General features: G+C 41.9%; 1 pseudogene; it reads right to left on the reverse strand.

The window, feature by feature from the left end:
- Window positions 1–20066: 20066 nt before the first annotated feature.
- On the reverse strand, window positions 20067–23671 carry LOC109698718 (eukaryotic translation initiation factor 3 subunit J-like; annotated as a pseudogene).
- Between the last annotated feature and the right edge of the window lie 708 nt (window positions 23672–24379).

The raw sequence follows: 24379 nt of genomic DNA on the forward strand, positions 1-24379 counted from the left end.
ACTTCCCACTGAGTACAACTAGAAAATCTGGACAAATGTTTTCCAAATAGGTTTGAAGGTGGTAGAAAATTCAAGGGAGTGAAGACTTGTCAGGTCACATCCCAGAGTAGCCCAGGGTGGTGAGCCCAGGTTTGGTGTTGGCCATTCAAAAGTGCTAGATGATACTACTTTGTACCTGTTAGGATGGCGGCTATTAAAGGAACAGACAATAACAAGTATAGCTAAAGATGCAGAGAACTTGGAACCCCTGGGCATTTTTCTTGGGAATGTGAAATGATACTGCTACTGTGGAAAATAGTATGGCTGTTCCTCAAAAACCTAGTCATAGAATTACCATATAATCTAGCAATCCCACTTCCAGTATATACCTAAAAGACTTGAAAACAAGGACTCAGATTTAGGTACATTCATGTTTATAACAACCAAAGCATGGAATCAACCCAAATGTCCATGGATGGATGAATGGATAAACAAAATGAGGTATATCCATACAATGGAAATTATTCAGACTTAAAAAGAAATGAAATTCTGACACATGCTACAACATGGATGAACTTTGAAAACATGCTAAAGTGAAATAAACCAAGTATTTATGACTGTACTCAAATGAGGTACCTAGAATATTCAAATTCATAGAGATGGAAAGTAGAATAGAGGTAACCAGGGGTCAGGGAAGGAGGCAAGGCAATGGGGTGCTATAAACTAATGAGCACAGAGTTTCAGTGTGGGATGATGAAAGGCTCTGAAGATTGGTGGTGATGACAGCACAACATCATGAATATATTTAACACCACTGAATTATACACTTAAAATGGTTAAAATGATAAATTTTACCACATATATTTTAACACGTGTACAGGCACCCACACAAAAGTAGTACACGAATGTCTTTTGGCAATCTTCTGAGATTTGGGTGACAGAAATTGGAGTCCAGGATCTGCCAAGAATGGAGATCCCAGAAAGCTGCAGATCAGTACTTCTGTTTTTAAACTGTGTTTGAACCCTGTTAGCTCTTGATATGGTAGGGGAGCCACCCAGCCATTCAGAGTTACCCTTTACTTAATCAGTCAAAGAAAATAACCTACTCTGAGGCCAGGATTTCAGCCCACTCCCAGATTCTCCAAGGATCCTAGGAGCACATCCACCCTTGTTGTGGTGGTTTGAATGCATCCCTGCACAAAGTATATACTGAAGACTTAATCCCCAGTGGAAAAGTGTTGGGAGTTAGGGCCTAATGTTGGGAGGCTGACCCATGAGGGATCCACCCTTGCTAATAGATGAACATGGATAATAAAAGGCTTGGGATTACAAATCCAATTTCTGGGTCTCTCTCTCAAAAATCTCTGTCTTGCCACATAATGTCTTCCACTATGTTATAACACAGTGAGAAGATCTTCACTAGATATGGCCCCCTCAATTTTGGACTTCTCACTCTCCAAAACTATGATGCAAGTGAATTACTCTTCCTTATAAATTACCCTACCTCAGGTACTGTTATAGCAGCAGATATGGCTCCCTAAATTTTGGACTTCCCGAAGTATAAGACCAGAGATTAAGGCCCATAATTATGAGTCTTTGCTCCCATTTCCTGCATGGGGAGCAGGAAATGTTTCTCCCTTCCCCCCTTCTCCCCATTTTCATTCTGTTATACTAGATTCCTTTTCTAATAAACTTTACTATTGCTTTCACTTCATTTTTGTATCTCGCCTGAAATCATCTCTTGCTGGATACAAGGACCTGAGGCAGATAGCTGTGCTGACTTTCTGATGTCATCATGATTTTCCTGTTTGATGTGGCCTACTTGATTTGCTGTTGGTCAGGACCCACTATGCCTTGAGCCAGCTCTGCCCCTGAACAGCTCTGTTACTGGGTTGTTAAATTAGTATCTTACCAACCTGTAGTAACTCTCTTTGCATCTGTATTAGTTCTCTGCCTTTGCCTTCAGTAAGTTCCCTTTGAACCCTGTTGCCACTTAAACCTCTCTTAGCCATTTTGTAACCTACATATCATTGTGTAAAGTGTAATGTGTGATCTGAGAGTGCATATTAGTGATTAAGATTGGAATGGAATAAAAGAACCTGTGTTTTTCCAATGGTCACAAGTACCAAGTGAAATCAAGAATACTCAATTGGTGACTTAAGCTGACAAAATTGGCATAGCTTGTGAATTTATTGACATTGTAGAAAAACATAAGCTATGTTACTGACATAATTCACTCATGACACTTTAGTAAAGAAGTTTACATTTATGAAGTACATCTCTGTTTGAATGTCTCTCTCTATATGTAAGTAGATCTCTCTGTGCCAAGAAGACAGGGATGACTCTAAATTGCTCCTGTCAGGAATGTCTTGAATCTGCAAACCTTACTTACCTTTGTTCACTGTGCTTTCCCTGGTATTCTTCCCATAATTTGCCTCTCCCATGCCCTTCTTTCTTTGTTTAACTGAAAATGCCATTTAAGCTCAAATTCTAACCAATTCTGAGTTATTTTTTTCCTGAGTATTTCCCATGTATGTGAGATACGCATTTTTTCTTTCTTTTTTTTTCTCAGCAGTACTGGGGTTTGAACTCAGGGCCTCATGCTTGCAAGGCAGATGCTCTACTACTTGAGACATGTTCCAGCCCTCATTTATTTATTTATCTCAGCCTGGACTTGAACTCATGATTCTCCTACCTCAGTCTCCTGAATGCTGGCATTATAGGTATGTGCTGCCATTAGTCCCAGCTAATCAGGAGGCTGAGACAGGAGGATTGCTTGAGCCCAGGAGTTCAAGGCCAGTTTGCACAACATAGCAAGACCCTGTCTTTTAAAAAAATAATTTTTTAAAAGTCCAAGAACTTTTTTTTTTTTTTTTTGTGGTACTAGGGCTTGAATTCAGGGCCTTCACCTTGAGGTACTCCACCATCTTTATTTTTATGAAGGGTTTTTCAAGATAGGGTCTTGCAGAACTATTTGCCCAGGCTGGCTTCCAACCTTGATCCTCCTGATCTCTGCCTCCTAAGTGGCTAGGATTATAGGTGTGAGCCACCAGCACAAAAGTTCAAGAACTTCTGGGGTGTTTTTGTTTTTGTTTTTTTTTTCATGTTAATCTGTCTTTTGTAATAGAATTCCCTGCTAAGAACCTAGAAGAGTAAAAGGAAAAGATTTTTGCCTTCCTATACCCACTGAATTTTATTTTTATGACCTGCTGATGGCTCACAAGCTGTACTCTGAAAAATAATGCTCTAAACAGAATGTCCCCTTCACTTCCCTCCCAGGCTTACGATGCATATTTGTGTAATGCTTTAATGCTTGCAAAGCATGTTTTAAAGCACACATTATCCCACTTAATCCTTACACAACCCTAAAGTGGAAATAATAACTCCCTTTTCATAGATGAGTGAAGGAACTCAGGAAATGCTACCTCAAGATCTGCCCCTTTGGTCTGCTGATTCCTTTGAACTGTGACACCTGGGGGACAGGGATGCAGGCAGGGGCTTGGAGCTCCCCTTATCTGCTTGAAGAAGGAGCCTCCAGAAGGAACTCAATTGTCTTGAATCCTTTCCTGGGAATCTTATCAACTACGGAAGAATAACTCAGATCACAGGAGAGGAGACTGGAATTTGACTTCAGCCCAGACAGTCACCTGTTTTGAGGGCTGCTCAGAGACACCTTTTATCACCTGAGAGATTTAGGTGCTTAAAAAAGGCAACCTTTGTTCATCAAATGATTCCTCCCCTGACCCTTCCCTAACTTGTATCCTTACCCTGTCTTAAAGCCCTAAGTCCCTCTTCTTTTCTGTGACTCAATCATTTTATTTTTTTTTAATCGCTTATTCATATGTGCATACATTGTTTGAGCCATTTCTTTCCCCGCCCCCCTCCCACTCAATCATTTGACTCTTCTCTAAGTCCCATTAGCTGGGTTTGGTGGTGCACACCTGTAATCTCAGTGCTCTGGAGGCTGAGGCAGAAAGATCATGAATTCTTGGGCTCCATACAGAAAGCCTGTCTCAAAAAAAAAATTAAAGTTTCCTAGTTTGTGATACTTCTGTGCATCGGAACATAATTAAATATGTTCTCCTCTTTTTCTGTTAATCTGTTTTATGTCCATTTAATTTGTAGCCCGGCCAAACAACACAGAGGGTGGAAGGAAACCTTTTTTCACTCCCTTATGTGGGGAAAACAAAGTCTAAGATGGTGGAGCAGTTTGCCCAAAGTCATGCAAACAGAAAGGGGAGAGTTTGGATGCAGAACTCCAAATCTAAATCCAGTGCTCTTTTAATGGAACCAGTCTGCTAGACCCTCTTATCAATACCCTCGACTGTCCAGTTCAGGATGAACTGGACAAGTGAGCTCCTTTTGTGTATGCTGGATTCTTAGTGCCCACAAATTTGCAGAATTCTTCCCCCTTGTCAGTCTGGACTTGGCATGCCATTGTCCTTCTATCCTTTCCCAGCCCAGGTGGAGTAGCAGAGTTGTCAAAGCCTTTGCAGGGTACAAGGTGCACCTGTCATTAGGGCAAGAGGCCCCTGTACCTACTTCAGCCTTTCACAGTAGCTGGCCTCGGATTTAAACTGCTTCTGATTGCAGTGGGAGGGTGCAGTTCTGCACTGGGCTGAGGGTAGAAAAAGCTTAGTCAAGTGTCTTAGTTCATTCATGCTACTCTAACAAAGTATCATAAACTAAGTGGCTTGTAAACATAAGAAATTTATTTCTTGCATTACAGGAGGCTGTGAAGTCTAAGATCAAAGCTGGGGCAGATTCGTTGTTTGATGAGAGCTGACTTCCTAGTTCATTTTAGCAACTTCTTGTGCTCTCACATGGTGGAAGGCGCAAGCTTTCTGGAATTCTTTTATGAGGACACTAGTTCCCACTCATGATGGTTCCACCTTCAAGACCTAATCGTCTCCCAAAGGCCCAGCCTCTGGACACCATCACCTTGAGGACTAGGATTTTAACATGAATTTGGGGCCAGCATCCAGTAAGCTGGGAAGTTACACCAGGAAGGAAATCGTGAGCTTCAGTGATGTGAGTGAACAGAGGAGGAGGACAGGGGTTTGATCAGAGGGGATACCTGGGAATGAAAGGGATGGGCATCACACATTCAGGAAATGCTATGCAACCTGCAGGACCCAGGTGAAAAAAGATTCAGGGAGTAGAATATGTAGATAACTGGTTTTCCAAGTTCAAACACTACCTTTCTTTTCTTTGGCAATTCTGCTTCCTAGGGTTTTCTACATGGGGCAGAGCTTAAAAACATCTCAGTGAAATGCGCACCATGTAGAAAAGTCCCCAACACTGGTGTGTCTGGAGAAACTGGTGAATAAGTGCTTTTTAAATGGGCTGCTAGGCTCAGGGAGAGATCACCAGGATCAAAAGGCCTGGATGAGAGCTGGGCATGGTGGTGCATACCTGTAATTTCAGTACTTGAGAGACAAGGAGCATCACAACTTTGAAGCCAGCCTGGGCAACATAGCAAGACCCATTCTCTCTCAAAAAAGAAAAAGAGGCTTGGATGGAGGCAGAATTATTGCTATATTCTCTGGACATAGACTTGAGTAGCCGGGGTAGCACTCTCTTCCTTCCCAGAGATTGCAGGGTTCCAGGGCACCCAGGACAAAGTCCCTCTGACCATGTAGGGGGTTGATAGTTACCTTTATTTCGTTCAATCTGAGACACCACGCCCATAACTGCTAACAGCACCATAATTTTAGGTACCACTACGCTAGGAAAAAAAAAAAAGCCAAAGATGGACTTCACATAAAAGCTCAGAGACATGGGGAAATCAATCTTCCTACAGAAGTGACTAGCTGGAAATGTGCCCTTCTCAATCCTGGTGCTGTATGGAGGGAGAAATAGTAATTCTCCCCTGAGGATTTTTTTTTTTTTTTTTTAGGGACTGGGGTTTGAACCTAGGGCATACACCTTGAGCTACTCCATCAGTCCTTTTTTATGTGATGGGTGCTTTCAAGATAGAGCCTCAGGCTGGGTTTGAACCATGATTCTCCTGATCTCTGCCTCCTGAGTAGCTAGGATTACAGGCGTGAGCAACCAGCTCCCAGCATCTCCTGAGAATTTGAACCACAAGACTGTACTAATGAAGATCTGAGGTCTGAATTCATATTGTTAGAGTGATCTAAAAAAGTTAAGCAGATAATTGATTTAGGTGACCCTGGGTTGGTCGTGGCCCAGAAGTGACTAGCAAATGTGCATTGCATCTTCTCTGGGAGAACTCAGCCTCAATCCAGGGGAAGACACCCTGACTTTAAGATACATCTTAATTTTGGTGATATTAAAATGTGAAGAAACATGTTGTTTAGAATCAGTTGATACATGAACATAAAACAGATGTGTTTGTTGGGGACTAGGGGTGTAGTTCAATGATAGAGTGCTTGTCTGGCTGTGGGTTCAATCTCTAGTGCCATCAAAAAAAAAAAAGTGATGTTGACTGAACTGGTAGCAAACTTTTTCCAGTTTGTCCAGCACTTTCCTGGTTTTAGCCCTAAAAGTCACGCTTCCTATAATATTCCCCCAATCCCAGACAAATCCAAATCCAAAGGTTGATCGTCAACTCTGCTAAAATGCTGTATTAGTCAGAGTATTCCCCAGGGACACAAACAATAGAATATAGATAGCCTTAAGAGTGGATTTATTCCATTGGCTTGCAAGATCAGAGGCTGAATAGTCTCATAATGGTTGTCTGCAGGCTGGAGAGCCAGGGAAATTGATAGCTGCTCAGTCCAAGTAGCCAGAAACCTCAGAATGAGAGAGCCCAGACCGAGGCCAAAGGCTGAAGGCCCCTGGAATGCTGCTGGTGCGAGTCTTTGTTCAAAAGTTGAAGAATTTGGGATCTTATATCCTCAGATGATAGCAGCAGAAAAAAACAGTCCTGGAGAAGGACTGAGCACAGGACCAGATTTCCCCCTCTTTCACCTTTTCATTCCACCTGAGTCCCAAGCCTGTGGGATGGTACTGCCCAGGTTCAGGGAGAGTCTTCTTCACTCAGTTCACTGAGCACCATGGTGCTTGGTGTTAAAAGCACACAAAGATCCACTCCTTGTGCTATAGGAGATTGTAGGAAAATGAATTGCACATGCTGGGCCAGAGGCTTAACTCCAGGGCTTCTGTATGACAGGTGCAATTACCCATGCCATGCCAATATGTCAAATAAAGAAACAAGAAGGGGTGAAGGGCAGCAAAAAGAGGTTATTATGTGACACAGGTGCAGTGTGGGAGAAAGAAAAGTTAATACTTCAGACCATCTTTGGGGTACAGACATGGGCTTTAGGTTTACGGAGAGGAAGAACTGGGATAGGGGACAGAATTGTGCATAATTATTAAACAGTCCCAGTCACAGGTGTGGTCTGGTTGATCATTATCAAGGAGGTTCCAGAGAGGTTGTTATCTCTGTCATCACTTGAGGGGAGCAATGTGATCATGATGAAAAAGTCTTCGTCAGGGCAGTTTCAATTCATGTCAGAAGTTATTTACCCATCAGTCCTGCTTTCCTGGATCCCATATGATTGAGGGGAGAGAGACTCAGTGTAAAGGAGACAGATGTACAATGGGGCAGGGATGACCCGCTCTTCTCCTGCTCTTAGTTACCCTTTGGACATGTACATGGTTTTCAACAAAAGCACTTTCTAAGAGTCTGTTATAAACATATAAACACACTCAGAAGCATGCTTACCAGTTTTCTAGGCATCCCTCAATTCCTTGCACTTGAGGTCCAACTCAAGATAAGGGGATGTGGACATTTGAACACATGAAAATGAGGAGTGGAGAACATCCTCTGAGAACGTGAGGCCTGGCCTGGTTTTTCAGGTTCTCTTGGATTCCTGTGCATTGAAGTCACTTCATAAAATTCTCCATTAGGTATTTGTTCTTTGGGGGATGGTGGAATTAACTTCAGGACCTCTTTTGGCCCTTATGGCTAAAGGAGCCTTAATTGAGACAGGGAGGCAACACTGTGGGGCTTTTTAGGGGGCTTATTTTTTTTTTATTGTTTTATTATTCATATGTGCATACGAGGCTTGGGTCATTTCTCCCCCCTGCCCCGACTCCCTCCCTTACCACCCACTCCGCCCCCTCCCTCTCCCCCCCACCCCCTCAATACCCAGCAGAAACTATTTTGCCCTTATCTCTAATTTTGTTGTAGAGAGAGTATAAGCAATAATAGGAAGGAACAAGGGTTTTTGCTGGCTGAGATAAGGATAGCTATACAGGAAGTTGACTCACATTGATTTCCTGTGCGTGTGTGTTACCTTCTAGGTTAATTCTTTTTGATCTCACCTTTTCTCTAGATCCTGGTCCCCTTCTCCTATTGGCCTCTGTTCCTTTTAAGGTATCTGCTTTAGTTTCTCTGCGTTAAGGGCAACAAATGCTAGCTAATTTTTTAGGTGTCTTACCTGTCCTCACCCTTTAGGGGGCTTCTTGACTATCCTATGTGCTGGGCCTGCCATTTGAGACTCTGCCAAGAGAGGACCAGTGATATGCCAGGGAACAGGCAGTCCCCATGCACAGTTGTCTACATGAGGCAGAAATAACGTAAGCTCCATCTAATGTTGCTGTTATTTTCACTACTCTGTAATTAGCAGAATGATGTGAATTATTCCCTAAACAAAGGCCAGAAGAATAGATGAACAATCTCTGTTTTACTTATGTGCTAAACCACTGTGCGTGGAGCTGTTTGTTTCCAAGCTCCTTCTCACATGTTTTCCCCTTTCTCTCCCCTGCCTCCCCCACTGCATCAGTAAACTTCCTCCTATTTGCCCCTCACAGGGCCCAGCATGTGCAATTCATTTTCCTATAATCTCCTATAGGACAAGGAGTGGATCTTTGTGTGCTTTTAACACTGAGCACCATTGTCAGGACTCAGAGAATAATGCACATACCACCACCACCAATGTGGCATTTGGAAAAGCTAAAGGAAAGCTTGTGCTGTTTCTACCCACCCAAACTTAGGCAGAGAATTTCCTTATCTGCTTTCAGGGCCATCCCCACCCTGAAATTCTATCACCTGTTTCAAAACAGAAGGCAACCACACCTGGACGACTTCCCTTACAAGATATCTGTCCCTTGGGCACAAATTCCAAAGATAAAACTAATTTCTTTCTTTCTTTTTGGTAGTGCTGGGGTTTGAACTCAGGACCTCACACTTGCTAGGCAGGCGCTCTTACTGCCAGCCTTTTTTTCAAGATAGGGTCTCACGAACTATTCGTCTGGAGTGGTCTTCAAACCTGGATCCTCCTGATCTCTGCCTCCTGAGTAGCTAGGATTACAGGCGTGAGCCGCTGGTACCTGGCTTGTTACAGACTAACTTCTGTCAGAACCATTCATTTCCCCCAATTTTCATTTTAAACCTCTCAAAAAGAGTCTATATGTCCCATTCTCCCCCTCTTCTATAGAAAAAGAGGTACGTAAGCTTCTGAATGACACTGAGCTAGTGGGTAGTTACATTCCTGTGATTTCCCCCAAACTTTCTATGTCCTTTTGCATGTTAAACTTGTATGCCTTTTTCCTACTTAGCTTTTGTTAGTTTCTTCCAGTGAACATTCAGAGGGTGGAGAAATTTCCTTTGCCCCCACACCATGGCACTCAATAAGTTCTCACTGAGTGAGTGTTGATCTGAGCTAAACTGTAGGCTGAACAATGGATGCAGGCCAAGGATGGGTTCCCTCATCCCTTTGCGCAGCAACACCTTTTATATGCAAAGCACAATGCTGGGCCCTTATATTCAGTGATGAATGTGATGGATACAACCGGTGTCTCTGTGCAGCTCATAGTCTAGTGGAAGGATTGTTATATCAGTGTTATCTAAACTCTAGATAACACTGATATAACAATCACCAATACTATTGTGGCAGAAAAATAGGATGTTCTGCAATTAGTCAAAGTCATTAACAACTGAAGTTGGTCTTTCTAAAGGAACAGACAAAGGCTTTTGGTTCTCTTTAGTTAAATGTAAACCTCAAAAATTAGAAGTACTTATCATAGGGAACTGGAGACAAATAACATCATTAGATATGATAAATGAAATGGGAAACCAGAAGAAAAAAGAGATAGCACAGGGCAGCCTCCTCTGAGGAGGTGATACTTGTCAGGAAGGAAAAACTTTTCCTCTATCATCTTATGTTTTGTTCTTGGGGGCCTGTGAATTAAACTGATCAAATAGAGCAGCAAAACAAAAGACAGAATTTTATTCACCCATATAAGAGTTCAACAGAAAAATGTGACTTGAAGAGACATGAGAATTTGAAGCTCATGTAACCTTTTAATAGAGGAATAGGGGAGAAAGATGGTGGATCTTTATGAGAACAAATAGAAGAGGTGACAGTTTTGTGACAATGTCTGTCTAGGTGATTTTTTTTAATACCTTGTGACTTCTTTCTGGTGATCAGAGTCAGTCTTCTCTGGTAGGGAAACTCCTGGAGAGGGAATTTATGAGAGCTGAATCCTTTTGGAAGGTTCTGCCTTAGTTAGGCAAGGGGAATCCAGGAAACAAAACCAAACCCTCTTCTCAGCGGTGTATTCTGGATCCTTCTCTACAAAGGACCTACCTTCAAGGGCAGGAGGAGCCAGCCTTTCATTCTAAGAGTCAGAAGATGGAGGGACAGTCAGAGTTACAGCATGAATGGAGTCCCTGGAGAGGGAACATCTTTCTTGCTGGAATGTAATAGGAAGGGGAGTAAGAGTGGAGTGTGGAGAGGAAGGCAGGGCCAGAGTGTGAAGGGTTTTTAGTCTCTGAGATTTGGGGGTGAGCTTTCTAGAAGCCATGAGGATTGAGGCTTCTCCAGGAGGCTGCTACTTCTAGGTGAGGAGGCCCAAGTCAGCTTCTTTAAGGAAGCTAGAAGGACCAGGACCCATGACAGGTTCCATCTTTATTTAGATGACTGGTTTAAGATTACTTAGTTTGCAAGGTTTGGGGGTTTTGTTGCTCTTGTTTTTGGTGCTGGGGATTAAACCCAGAGTCTCATACCATGCTGTGCTCAACCACTGAGCTACACCACCAGCCCTGAGAGCATTTGGATAGGGCACCAGTCACTGACTTTCCACTCCCCTTAGCTCTTTCTTTATTAAATACCTGGACAAAAAATATATTTTTAAATATAAATTTTTAATATATATTTAATATATATTTATATTTAATATATATTTATATTTAATATATATTATATTATATATAATTATATGTATATTATATATATTATATTAAATATTTATATATATTTAAATATATATTTTTAATATATATTTAAAAATACATATTTTTAGTATTTTTAAAAATTAACATGTGCTAGTGCATCTACTGAAACAATTCAAAGGAAAGAAAGGAGAACCTCCCCTGACCCACAGGCTAGCCAGGTGGCCAGTGCTGACTACTGTGGGGCTCACTCCATAGGCTTTCCTAATCTCACCATTACAGACTAATTTTTATCCTCCAAATTAATAGGCTGAATCCCCAACCTCCAATATGACTGGATTTGCAGACTGGGCCTAACAGGAAGCAATGAAGGTAAGTGAGGCCATAGGGTTGGGCCTAGATCCAAAGACTGCTGTCCTTATAAGGAAGAGGCAGAAGAGAGCTTCTTCTGTCACCTGTGCCAGCACAGGGCTCTAGAGGCCTCTGTCAGAGTAGTGGGAAGTCAGCTGTCGCCCAGCCAGAGAGGCCTCCCCAGAAAACAGCTCTGACAGCAGCAGCATCTTGGCCTCTTGGCCTCTAGAAATTGTTATCTAACGCCCACAGTCTGTGGCTTTGTTTTGTGACAGCCCCAGCCAACCAGTGTATTCATTTAACCCCTACACAAAGATCCATAGCTAGTGAGAGCATTTGTTTGATGTTTATTTGAGCAAAAATGGGATCATGCTTATCCACATCATTCTGGAATTAACTTTACTCATTAGTGCTACATTAGTGTTACTTAGTGCTCTCTCGTTCCATGCCTACACCCCACCTCCAGTTCCATTAGGACCTCCTGCAGGTCCCACCCATTGCTTCCCCTGTGAAGTAAGCTCTGCCCTTGCTCCTTGCATTCTGTGTTCCTCACAGCAGCCACAGGGGTCCTTTTGAAGCCTGACAGATCAATGGCACCTCAGCTAGAAGCCTCCAAGGGCCTCTGTCCTGCTCAGAGTGAAAACCAAAAGATTTCAGCAGGATCTGTACACGTGCACACCCACACCCCAGCCCCTCTGCTCTCTCCTCTGACCTCCCCTTCTACCCTACCTTGGGCCACTCTTGGCCTCTTTGATGTTTCTAGGTCACATCAAGCATGCTCCCTAATCAGGGTCTTTGCCTTTTCTGTTTACTCAGTCCAGATTGCCCTTCCTCTGATACCCTCCAAGTTCCTTCCCTTGAGGCCTTCCAGAGGCCATCTTCCAGTCCACCTTCATTATTTTGTAGCACTTATTACCATCTAACATTCTATATATTTATTTGTTTTTTTATGGTCTGCCTTCCTCCACTTAGCTATGAACTGTACAAGCAACAAACCTTGTTTTGTTCTTTGCTGTATTCCTAATACTTTGAACAGTGCCAGGCTCATAGCTGATGTTTGGTAAATATTTAATGAATGAAAGAACAACTAAATCTCTCCAAGTCAATTGATGTAATATAATCACCTTTTCAACATGGCGTAACATTTGCTCATAAGGATTGCCCACAGTTTACTTACCTCTCTTCCTATTAGTTATGTCTAAATTGTTTCTATTTTTTCCTTACTTTTATTTATTTTTTTTGAGACAGAGTCTTGGTATGTTGCCCAGGATGGCCTCAAACTCTCAATTCTCCTGCCTCAGCCTCCAGAGTGTTGGGATTATAGGCATTCACCACCAGGCCCAGCTTCACTTTCTTTCTTCCTTTTTTTTTTGTGGGATTGGGATTTGAACTCAGGGCCTCACACTTGCTAGGCAGGTGCTCTACCACTTGAGCCACTCCACCAGCCCCTGGCTTCATTTTCTTACTTTAGGCAATGTTTATGATAAACATTTTTGCACAGCTATCCTTATTGATCCTTTTTATTTCTACAGGATGTTTTCCCTAAAGCTGGATTGATAGATCAAGAGATAGGCAACTTTAAATTTTAATAACTGTTATTGCTTCTTAGTTACAATTCATAGGCAAATCTCCAAACATAACCTCAAGCTGGAGCCAGGGCAATAGTGCCCTCAGACCAGACAAGTGGACTTCTGTCTGGCTCCCAACTCTTTAGAAGGCCTTGCATGTCACAAACTCTAATGATTAAAGGCAGAGTGGAAGCTCCTGTCACCTGGAATCCTGCAGTTGCCACAGGCACAGTGTAATCTGCAATTGGGGACATTAATGTGCTAGAGCATGTCACCACCCCAAATCGCCACATTTTCCTCCCATAGTCTCAAAATAAGAGACCACTTGACTTGCGAGGGTTTGTGGGTTGTGCCTGTCTGACCGTGGAAACTGACCCTGATTTAGAGGAAGAAAGAATGTTGTTGACTGATAGGTTTCCTTCTTCTCAGAGAGGGTGAATTCAATATGCCCTGACAAAAGCAACTGTTGTTTCCCAATAGCGCCAAGGGCCCATTTTCTTCTTGTTCTAATTTGTGATTCAGGAGGCATTCATGAAGTAACATAGTGTCCACAACAGTTGCACGTGGCATGTGTCAGTTGTCATTGCTGTTTAACACTGATACTAGGTAGCTTAAGATCACAACAATTTATTTGCTCTTAATTCTGGGCTGGGCTCAGCTGGACCATTTCTCTGCTGATCTTCTTTGGGGCCACTTATGTGGCTCCAGTTAGCCAGCTGCCAAACCAGGACTGATGACTTGGTTCACATGTTTGACAGTTAAGTTGACTGTTGGCTGGGATGACTCGGTTTTTCCTCCAAATGACCTTTCGTGCTCTAAGCTAGACAGCCTTTTTCACATAATGGTAGAAACCTTCAAAAGGGCAATAGCTACCTGGGTCTTATAGACCTAGCTTTGGGAGTTGCAGGGTTGCTTCCGGCCCACTCTGTTGAGCAAATGAAGCCTTAAGGGATTCCCAAATTGGTGGGGTGGGGTGGGGTGGGGTGGGGTCTGGTATATAGACTCTTGTGATGGGAGATATGGCAGAAATCAAATTGTAAAGAGCTGGACACAGGAAGGCGTGATGTGTTGGGAGCCATTGTGTGACGATATACCATGGTGTTTGAGGAACATTTTGCCATGGTAAAGAATCCATGTTTTTCTTATGTTTGTATACATGTAGTTATAAGACTTGAGGTGTGATACACTTAGGACTGTGTGATACAGTCTTGCTGCGCTTATTAAGTAGACATTAAAACTACAGGATTTTGGACTTCCAGCCTCTGGAACTTTGACAAGTAAATTTTGTTGCTGATAAGTCAACAAAACAAAACCCTGCAAGTTTGTGCTGTTTTCTTTTTTAATAATACTGAATAAGACTTAAAGTCACTCAACTTTATTCAAGCAATTGGATTTAACATTTTTGTAGTTATTTGTTAGTGTATTTTGCTTTGTAAGTTGATAATTTTGAATGCTTTAGAAGAAAAGCCACTTTATTTTGCACACTCTTGAATCACTGAGAAAGGGTACAAGTTGGGATCAATTTAGAAAATATGACCATTCAGCTCAGGAAAAGAAAAAAAGCCAAAAAAGGAGGACTTTCCAAAAAAAGCAGTCTTCTTAAATTTTTTAAAAAACTACTGGTTACCTGGCTCAAGTAGTAGCGCCTGCCTAGCAAGCAAGAGGCCCTGAGTTGAAACCCCAGTTCTGCCAAGATAGAAACTGGAACACTAAAAATGAGCAGACTTCTGTTGGGCAGGTCCCTCATAAAATTTGTGAGCAGAGAAGTTCACAATTGTTTTTGAATGAAGTCTTAATCACTGATGAAAACTGAAAATAAGGAAGAACATTACTTTCACTAAACCCATAGCTTGCACAGGGAAATGCAAGCCCTTTCCTAGCTGAGGATCTGATCGCAAATTCAGAGAGTGAGAATGCAGGAGACCTTTGTTTGCATTTACAGGATGGACGGTGGGAGGGATAAGGAGTAGTGTCAATCCCCCTTTCTCCAAAGGCGTTTGTTTTCAGGTTAGGCAGAACAGGGTAGAGGCATTCCGGGAAGTCTGTGACTTGTCAGATTCTTCAAAAGGGATAGGCCTCCTGAGACATGCTGGGCCCCTGGGCACTGAGAAAGGTGCCACAGGAAGCACCCAGAACTGACAGCGTCCCTGCATCATGTTAGAGCAGATACTGGGCTTCTGAGGATGTTCCCATCTGTGCCCTGAAGTCCATCAGCCCCAATAGGGGTAGACTATTGCCATCACTTCTGGAAATAAAGAAGTGCTGCTTTTCTGTTTGCTTTTCCCTCTCTGCACGGAGCCCTATTTGCCTACAGGAACCACAACATACAGCCTTGTTACAGCTGCTACCACCTAGCCACTGCCTCAAATCAGAGCAGCAGAGCTACCACGGGGATACAGCATTCCATGAACGAAGTGATGGAGGCCCAGAGAAGGAAAGTGATTTCATCAAGGTCACACAGCTCCTCAGTACCAGAACCGGGATTCTCAATTTCCAGTTCAGATCTTTTCGCAATGTACAAATTAAAATTTCTGAGCTGTCCTCATATCTTAGTAGACACTCGTTACTTTGTCTTTTCCCCTGCTTTGTAAGACAGCTGTACCCTGGCAAATTAGTAAATATTCACAGGCCTAGGAACTGAGTGAGTTTACCAATGAGCATATGAAAATGTTAAGAGAAGGTAATTAAATTCCCCCTTTCCTAGCACCCCCTGCTTCCTGAGGCTGCCCTGCTCCCAGCCACCAAGCACAGCTGGACTTAATGGTAGGAAACTTCTGTTTAGTTTGGACCATTGGTTACATTTTTTCCTGCAAAGATTTGTAATCACAGGTCAGGGGTCATAAAAAAGACCTTGCATCCTATTCGTCATGACATGTGAGAAGCAAATATCCAGACTATCCTGTTTATAACAGCCAAAGTTTCAAAATTACTTAATTGTCCATTAAAACAGGACTGATGAATGATTTATACTACATCATACAGCAGCTTGTTTTGGAGCTATAAAAAAAAAGATATGATAGGAGAGCTTTCTTTTTATTTTTAAAATTAAGGAAATTTTTGAAAGCTAATAGTCTACAAATTGAATACAGTGAAAAGCCTCCTTTCTATTCTGATTTCTAGCCACCAAGTTCACCTTCCTGCAGGCAACCAGCATGACCTAGTTCTCCTGTGACCTTTTAAAGCTATCTCAGGCACATTAATGCATTTACATGGTCAGCCAGTCCCTCCCTTAAATAAAACAAGCAGAAGCATATTAGAAACCACTGCTCCCTCTCCTGGTGCTTACATTTTTGTGGGAAATAAGCAAGTAAATATATAATGATAAATAGTCAAGAGTCTGTGTACTTGTATTTTCAATAGATTTTACCAAACTGTCACCAACAAAGAAATTGTAGTGCTTTTTCTCTGTCGCCAACAATATATTGACTTTTTATTCATTCAACGAGTATCTATTGAGATCTACCATTAAGCAGGTACTAGGATTACCAATCAGCTGGCTGGAGTCCTTTTGCTCTTCCCAGAATAGGAATCACGGTAGGTGAGGAGAAGCTTTTCTAGCACTGGCAAACCTGGACCTTTAAGTTCCCAAGGGTCAGGGGCTGGACTGGTAGACCCAGAGACTCTGATTGCAAATTCATAGAGTGAGAGCTAGGGGCTTGTTGCTCCAGGCTTCTCACTCTAGACCTTCACACAGATGCAGTTACTGTAATTCTGCAGCAATGGGCAGCCGCAGACAGTAGCAGGAAGTGCTGTCTAGTGTCACAGCTCTTGTACAGGCCTCAGGTGCCAGGACCTTTAACCCTACAGTGACCTGGACCTAGATGCAGGGATCGTCAGCCCTTGACAGTGGTGGCTAGTGTTATAGCTCTTGGGCTTAAAGTGTCTGAGACCCTTGGCCCTTGAGGTCTGGCAGCTGTCTGGAGTTTTTCCAGTGATCAGGGCCCACAGTTTTTCTCTTCTGGCTCTTTAGACTTCTGTCTGTATAGACTTCTATCTATACAGATTTCTGTCTTTTTACAGCCAGAGGAAGCTACACAGCAACCACAGCTGTTTGCTGCCAAAGCTCAACTCTGATTCCCAAAGACACTGTCCCAGCCATGACTGTTCCAAACAGCTTGCATTAGACTTTTGGCCACCACACACCTCAGTGATCCCTTTATAGCTCTCTCTGGCTCTTTACAGCTCTCTGTCCTCTCTTTACTTCTTGTCTCTCATCTCTGCTGCTTTTGCTTATCATTTTTGCCCTGTTCTCTGGAACTCTTCAGCTGCTGCTTGTCACTGCTGCCACTGCATCTGTCACTGATGCCACCTCTTCTTTCTTTGTGTTACCAGCTCAGCCTACTTTACTAATGATGAAGATCAAAAGTAGGTCAAAAGTAGGCAAGAAAAGGCCACTCGAGAGAAGCTTTAACTGAGCTTAAATTTGCAATATCAGAGGGCAGTCCAGGGGTGTCTCCTGGCTGGCTCACAAAGTGAGCTAATCAGCCTGTATATACAACCAGAAAGGGGGTATGGCAAGTGTGTCTGCACCAATCTTGGTGTAGTCCCTTATGCAAATGAAAGACTGTGTTTGCACCAATCACAGGCCATCTATTGGGTCACCAGGGGACATGCTCCTCCTCTGGCCAGGGTGGTAATGGCTGCAGGGTCATGTAGAGATCACTGAGGTTTGTGATGGTAAACAGTTCAGTGCAAGCTGGTTGAAACAGTCATGGCTGGGACAGTGCCTTTGGGAACCAGAGTTGAGCTTTGGCAGCAAACTGCTGTGGTTGCTGTGTAGCTTCCTCAAGGTGTCCATAGAGTGTTCAAAGCAGCAGGTGCAGCATGAGGACAGTCCTGCTGGAGACTTGGCTGACAGTCCTTCACTCAAGGCAACCAGAGCTCCAGGGGAGAGGCTAACAGCTGCCAATTAAGGGGTCAAATTGCCGCAGCCCCCAATATCTTAGTTTATTTAGAGGAAAATAAATGTTAAAAGTGGGGCTTATCATTAACAATAAAGGCTTATTATTAGCAGTGGTTAACAGTAATTGACAGTGCCTGAACTCCTTCCTCAGTACTCCAGGAAGAGGTGGGTCCCTTTAGTATGTCTCACTAAATGAGGAACAGAAACTATCACAGCTTGTCCCAACTCACAAAGCAGATGAGTTATGCCTGGCCAAGCTATGATGTGTTGTATACACATCAAAACTTAAACACTTAACAACAGTTTCTTCAGACCTAAAATTCCAAGATAAGATCACTAAAATTTCCATGAATTCTTGAGTTTATAAAATCTAACCAGTTCTTGCAGAGGGCACCCTATGTCTAAATACCATCTAAGACAAATGCATCTGACATTGAAGGAAATCACTTTATTCCAGTCAGTGCAACAGGAAGAGCATTTATCAAGGGGCAGGTCTCAAAGCACAGGAGAATTATGGCTTATAAATGAGGAAGTCATTGAGAAGGGGTGGAGCCAAGTCTTATTTGGGATCTGGAAGGATGAGGTGGTCCTTGGGTGGCAAACTTTTCTCTGAAGACAAAAAGGCACAGGGGTTTCCTAACCATTAAAAAAGTGTTTGCTGGGCGCCGGTGTCTCAGGCTCAGAAGGCAGAGATCAGGAGGATCATGGTTTGAAGCCAGCCTGGGCAAATAGTTCTTGAGACCCTATCTCAAAAAAACCCATCACACAAAAGTGCTGGTGGAGTGGCTCAAGGTGAAAGCCCTGAGTTCAAACCCCAGTAGCAAAAAAAAAAAAAAAAGTGCTACCTTAGTTTTGGATTTTTTAAAATAATAGCTTGAAATATAACTTGATTATTATATTGTTAACTTATTTAAGGTATATAATCTGGTGACTTTGGGTATACAGTCGACCCTTGATATCCACGGGTCTATGGTTCCAAGGAGACCACAACTGAAGAGAAACTGCCCGCTCAGGACGCATGGAGTTCAGAGTTATACAGAGGATTGATTCATTTTTCCCGTTACACCACCCAACTTCCACTAAAGACATGCTGCCTTTCAACAAATCTCACATTTTTACTTGCTTAAATTAAGCACACTAACTTTTATCTTACTTTTGAGCTCCACTTTCTTTTTGGGAGACACATTTTCACAAAATGAAGGGCAGGGAAACACTCAGCAAATTACATGGCAATTTAAACACCAACATGGAACTGACTGAGAGCACCTCCACATTGACTGACTGTAATGTGAGTGCAGGAATTTAAAATGTTTGTTTTAAATTTTCTTTTGATTTAAAAAAAATATTCTTTTTTCACTGTGCTTGGTCAAAATTGCATGGAATAAATCCATGAATAAGATGAGCTTACTGTAGTTACAAAGTTGTATAGTCACTACCATGATTAATTTTAGAACAATTTTACTGCCTCAAAAATAAACCCCATGACTATTATAACAATCACTTCCCATATTCAATTTTCCAGTCTTAGGCAACTGTCAATCTACTTTTTGCATCTGTAGATTTGCCTATTCTGGAAATTTCTTACGAATGGAATCATCCTATATATGTTCTTTTGTGATTGGCTCTTTCACTTAGCACAGTGTTTTTGAGGCTCATTCATGTTGTAGCATGAGTCAGTATCTCATTCCTTTTTTACTGCTGATTTGCATCCCTTGTATATAGTAATTCATTTATTAATTCATCGGTTGGTGGACATTCGGGTTATTTCTACCTTTCAGCTGTTATAAATAATATTACTATGAACATTTGGTTATAAGTTTTTGTGTGAATATACATCTTTAATTCTTTTCACTATATACCTATGACTACAATTGCTGGGGCCAATGGCAACCTGTTTATCCTTTTGAGGAATGGCTAAATGGTTACCAAAGTGGCCTTCCTACCAGCAGTAGAAGAGGGTTCCGATTTCTCCATGTCTTTGCCAACATTTTTTCTTTTTGGATTTTTTGGGGCGGGGGGGCAGTAGTGGGATTTGCACTCAGGGTTTCACACTTTCTAGGCAGGTACTCACTCTACTGCCTGAGCCACTCCTCTAGCTCAACACTTTTCCTTTCTGTAGCTATGCTAGTGGGCAAGAAGTGGATTTCAGCTTATGTGTGTTGGTGATAAAAGTCATATTGAAGCCATCATAACCAACACAATTTGCCAGATGGATGTCTTTCATGATGGCCTTTGGTCTCCTTCCAGCAAGCACAACTTGCAGCCTTATTTTGGCCTTGCTTGTCTTTTCTTGCTTCTGTTTTTCACTGTGAAGCCCAGTCAATGAGTTGGTAATCTTTTTCAAGAAATCCATTTCCAATGAAATACACTCCTCTAACTGAGGCTTCCAAAAACCTGGTGTAACACAGCGGCCTTTCGTATTGTGTAATTTTATGCTTAGTAACTTTACAAATTCTGCCTTGTCATCTCTGGAAGATGGGTTCGTTGCATCTATTCCATAAATTGAATTATTCATACCAAAAGTTTCTTTTGCTAATTGGATACCTGACCTATAATGTGTTTAGGCACCATTTATCTCTTAATTGTTCTTCTAGTGAGCGTTAGCCTTTTCTTCTGTTCCTAGTTTTTCTCCTTTCTCTTTTATCTTCTCTGATTGTTTTTTTTCATTTTTTGATATTTTTGCTTCTGGTTTTACTTCTACTTCCTCTTTCTTTTTCCTTCCTCAACATCCTCATCATCACAATTATTTTTGATGTCCTTGTCCTGGACTCCCCTGTGGTCCTGCTAGTGGTGCTTCTCCCCCACTGCCTGTCCCTGCTCCTCTGAGGAAAGAGTTTCCTGGGAAAGTCCCCCAGTTCTGGGAGAGTGCCAGGCTGCTGCCATGGCTGTAGCCATCATGGGCCAGGTGTGAGCCTGTGTGAGGGGAGCATTAGCTCAGCGGAGGTGAGTCACTGTCACTCGATTTGGCCAGCTTGGTGTGCATTGTGGTTTTGATTGACATTTCCCTGATGACTAATGATGGTGAGTATATTTTCGTGTGCATGTTTACTACAGTTTTAAAGTGTATATCCCTTTTTACTTATTTTTATACTATTTATTTGTTCATTAGTTTCTTCTTTTTTTTTTTTTTTTTGATGGTATGGGGGTTTGAACTTATGGCCATGTGCTTGCTAGGCGGGTGCTCTACTACTTAAGCCACAACTCCAGCTTCTTTTTTTGATATAGGGTCTCATATAGACCAGACTGGCCTCGAACTCATGATCTTTCCATCTTAGGCAGATGGCACCTTACAGATGTGTGCCACCATGTCTGGCTTATACTTTTATTTTTAATTGACAAATAATACTTGTATCTATTTATAATTGTATTTATATGCAATGTGATAGTTTATTTTGTTTTGGTTTTGGCAGCACTGGGAGTTGAACCCAGGGCCTTGAGCTTGTGAGGCAGGCACTCTTCTATTTGAGCCACTCCAACAATGCATTGGTTGTTTTTGAGATAGGGTCTCCCTTTATGCCCTGGCCAGTCTGCACCACAGTCCTATTTGTGCTTCCCCCACGTACCTGGGATGACGACACATGCCACCAAACCCAGCCTTTGGTTGAGATGCGGATCTCACGACTTTTTTGCCCAGGCTGGCCTTGAACTGAGACCCTCCTGGTGTCAGTCTCCCAAGAAGCTAGAATTATGGACTTGAACTACCATGCCCGGCTCAATGTGGTGTTTTGATACATGTATATATTGTGGAATGATGAAATCAGTCTTGTCAGCATATCCATTGCCTCAAATACTTCTGTTTCTTGTGGTAAGAACAGTTAAAACCCTCTTTTTAGGTCTTTGAAATGCACCATGTTTTGGTGCTATAGAACACCAGAACTTCTGCCTTCTAAGTATATCTTTGTACCCACTGACTTTCTCTGTCCACTCCTCCAGCCCTCTGCCAGCCTCTGGAAACCACCATTCTACTTTCTACTTCTACGAGCTTGACTTTTGAATTGTCCACATATAAGTGAGATCCTGTGGTATTTGTCTCTGTGTCCCTTGCTTGCTTCACTTAACCTAATGTCCTCTAGGGTCACTCATACAGATCATAAGTAATCTTATTTTTAGATTTTTGAGGAACCTCCATACTGTTTTCCAAAATGGCTGTACTAAAATAGATATTAACTACCAACAGTGTAAAAATGCTCCTTTTTCTCCATATCTTTCTTGTTTTTATTATAGCCAGTCTAGCAGGTGGGAGGTGATATCTCAGTGTGCTACATATCTCTCTCTATGAGAAAGGTTAGTCATCTTTTTATGTTCAAACATCCTTTGTATGCTTTTTGCTATGAATTACTTATGATCTTTGTTCTGTTTTCTTTGGGGATCCCCCCTTTCTTATTTTCTTGGCCTTTTCAAAGAACCAACTCATAGATTTATTAATGCTAATTTTTATGTTTTCTAATTCATTCATTTTTTCTTAGATGATTTCTTTCTCTTGCTTTCCTTAGGAATAATTTTCCTTTTGAGATTTTGTGTTTAACCTATTTTATTTCTTATTGGGGGAGCATTACTGGGGTTGAACTTAGGGCCTCATGCTTGATAGGCAGGTGCTCTACCATTTGAACCACTCTGCCAGTCCTTATTTTTCTTTTTACTAAAAATTTTTTTGGTTGGGTGCTGGTGGCTCATGCCTATAATCCTAGCTACTCAGAAGGCAGAGAGAGATCAGGAGGATCATGGTTCAAAGCCAGCCCGGTTAAATAGTTTGCGAGACTCTGTTTCGAAAAACTCTTCACAAAAATAGGGCTGGTGGAGTGGCTCAAGGTGAAGACCCTGAATTCAAGCCTCAGTACTGCAAAAAATATAATAATAATTTTTGGTGGGGAACGGGGAATGAAAGAGCAGTGGAAGGGGTGAATTCAAGTATGATATATTTGATACATTGTAAGAACCTTTGTAAATGCCACAATGTACACCCAGCACCAACAGTATTGGGGTTTGAATTCAGGGCCTACACCTTGAGCCACTCAACAGCCCTTTTTTGTGGAAGTTTTTTTCAAGATAGTATCTCACGAACTTTTTGCCTGGGCTGGCTTTGAACCATGATTCTCCTGATCTCTGTCTCCTGAATAGCTAGGATTATAGGCATGAGCTATTAGGCACCCAGCAAGAATTTTTAAATGTAATTATATTTCATTTAAGAAATGTTTTGACTGTATCCTATGTCTTCCCATATGTGCAGTTTTCACTAATATTATTGTAGAGGAAAATTCCCTGATTATGGAGGCATGGCAGGGACAAAATACCAAGAACCAGGTGAAATGACGAGACATTCCAGTGCAGCAAAATTCAAACCATAACCCAAGGAAGAGACAACCAATCAGTAAAGTCCACAAGAAAGGAGACAGCCAATCAAAAACGGCCTGACCCAAGGTATAAATAAACCTATTCTCAGCCTTGTCTCCCCGTGCTATGCTCCTTTGCACAGCTGCCCACCATTTAACCCCCTTTAATGGCATCTTAATAAATCTTTGCTTTCTCTACTCTGTTTCCAGGCATTCTTTTACCAACCTGCAGACCCCCAAATCCGTGATAATTACAGTCTATGTAGAGGAGGAAATTCTTTTCCTCTACCCTCTTATGTTCAGTGCATAGGAACCTGTGAATTAAACTGACCAAGGGCAGATAATAGGAGAAAATACATATAAACTTTATAGATATTGATATTTTTACCTGCATGGGGCGTCACAAAAAAAAAAGAAAGAAACAAATGAAAAATTCCAAGTGATTGTTAGACCCACCTGCAGGCTTAAAGCCATTTTATCATAGGATAATAAACCTTAGTGACTATGGAGAAAAGAAAAGAAGGTTGAGAGGGCTGGTGGAGGCTCAAGTGGTAGAGCAACTGCCTAGCAAGCATGAGGCTCTGAGTTCAAACCCCAGTACTGCCAAAAAAGAAAAGAGGGTTCAGCTTGGGGGAGTTGTGGGAAGGTGACTAGGAAGAACATGGGTGAAATTAATGGAGATGAGGGTTGTTGGGGAGACTCACCCCATGCCATCTCTGGTGGTGACAGTGTTTCCTATACTCCTCCTCCTGATGCAGCAGAGGTGGGCATTTTTACAAATGCAAATTTCATTGGAAAAGGGAAATGCACTGATACTTTTAATTAGATAGGAATGTTATCCAGTAACCTTTTTTTCTGTAAGATCCAGGAAAAAAGTAATCTCCAATTATTTGCCAGATGCCAAAAATTTATGAAAATACATTTATTTATCAACTCACACGTATTGTCCTTTTTGTAAAGTTTAAGAAGCCAAGATTACTTCAACTGATATTTAACAATTGATGTTTCAGTATTTTCACTTACTTAGAAATGACTCAGATATTTTTTATCTATTAATTAATATTTAACAGAGATAAATATAAGCCTACCTGACCAACAAATC

Source organism: Castor canadensis, chromosome 12 (genome assembly GCF_047511655.1).
Source record: "Castor canadensis chromosome 12, mCasCan1.hap1v2, whole genome shotgun sequence".
In the NCBI taxonomy this organism is placed as follows: Eukaryota; Metazoa; Chordata; class Mammalia; order Rodentia; family Castoridae; genus Castor; species Castor canadensis.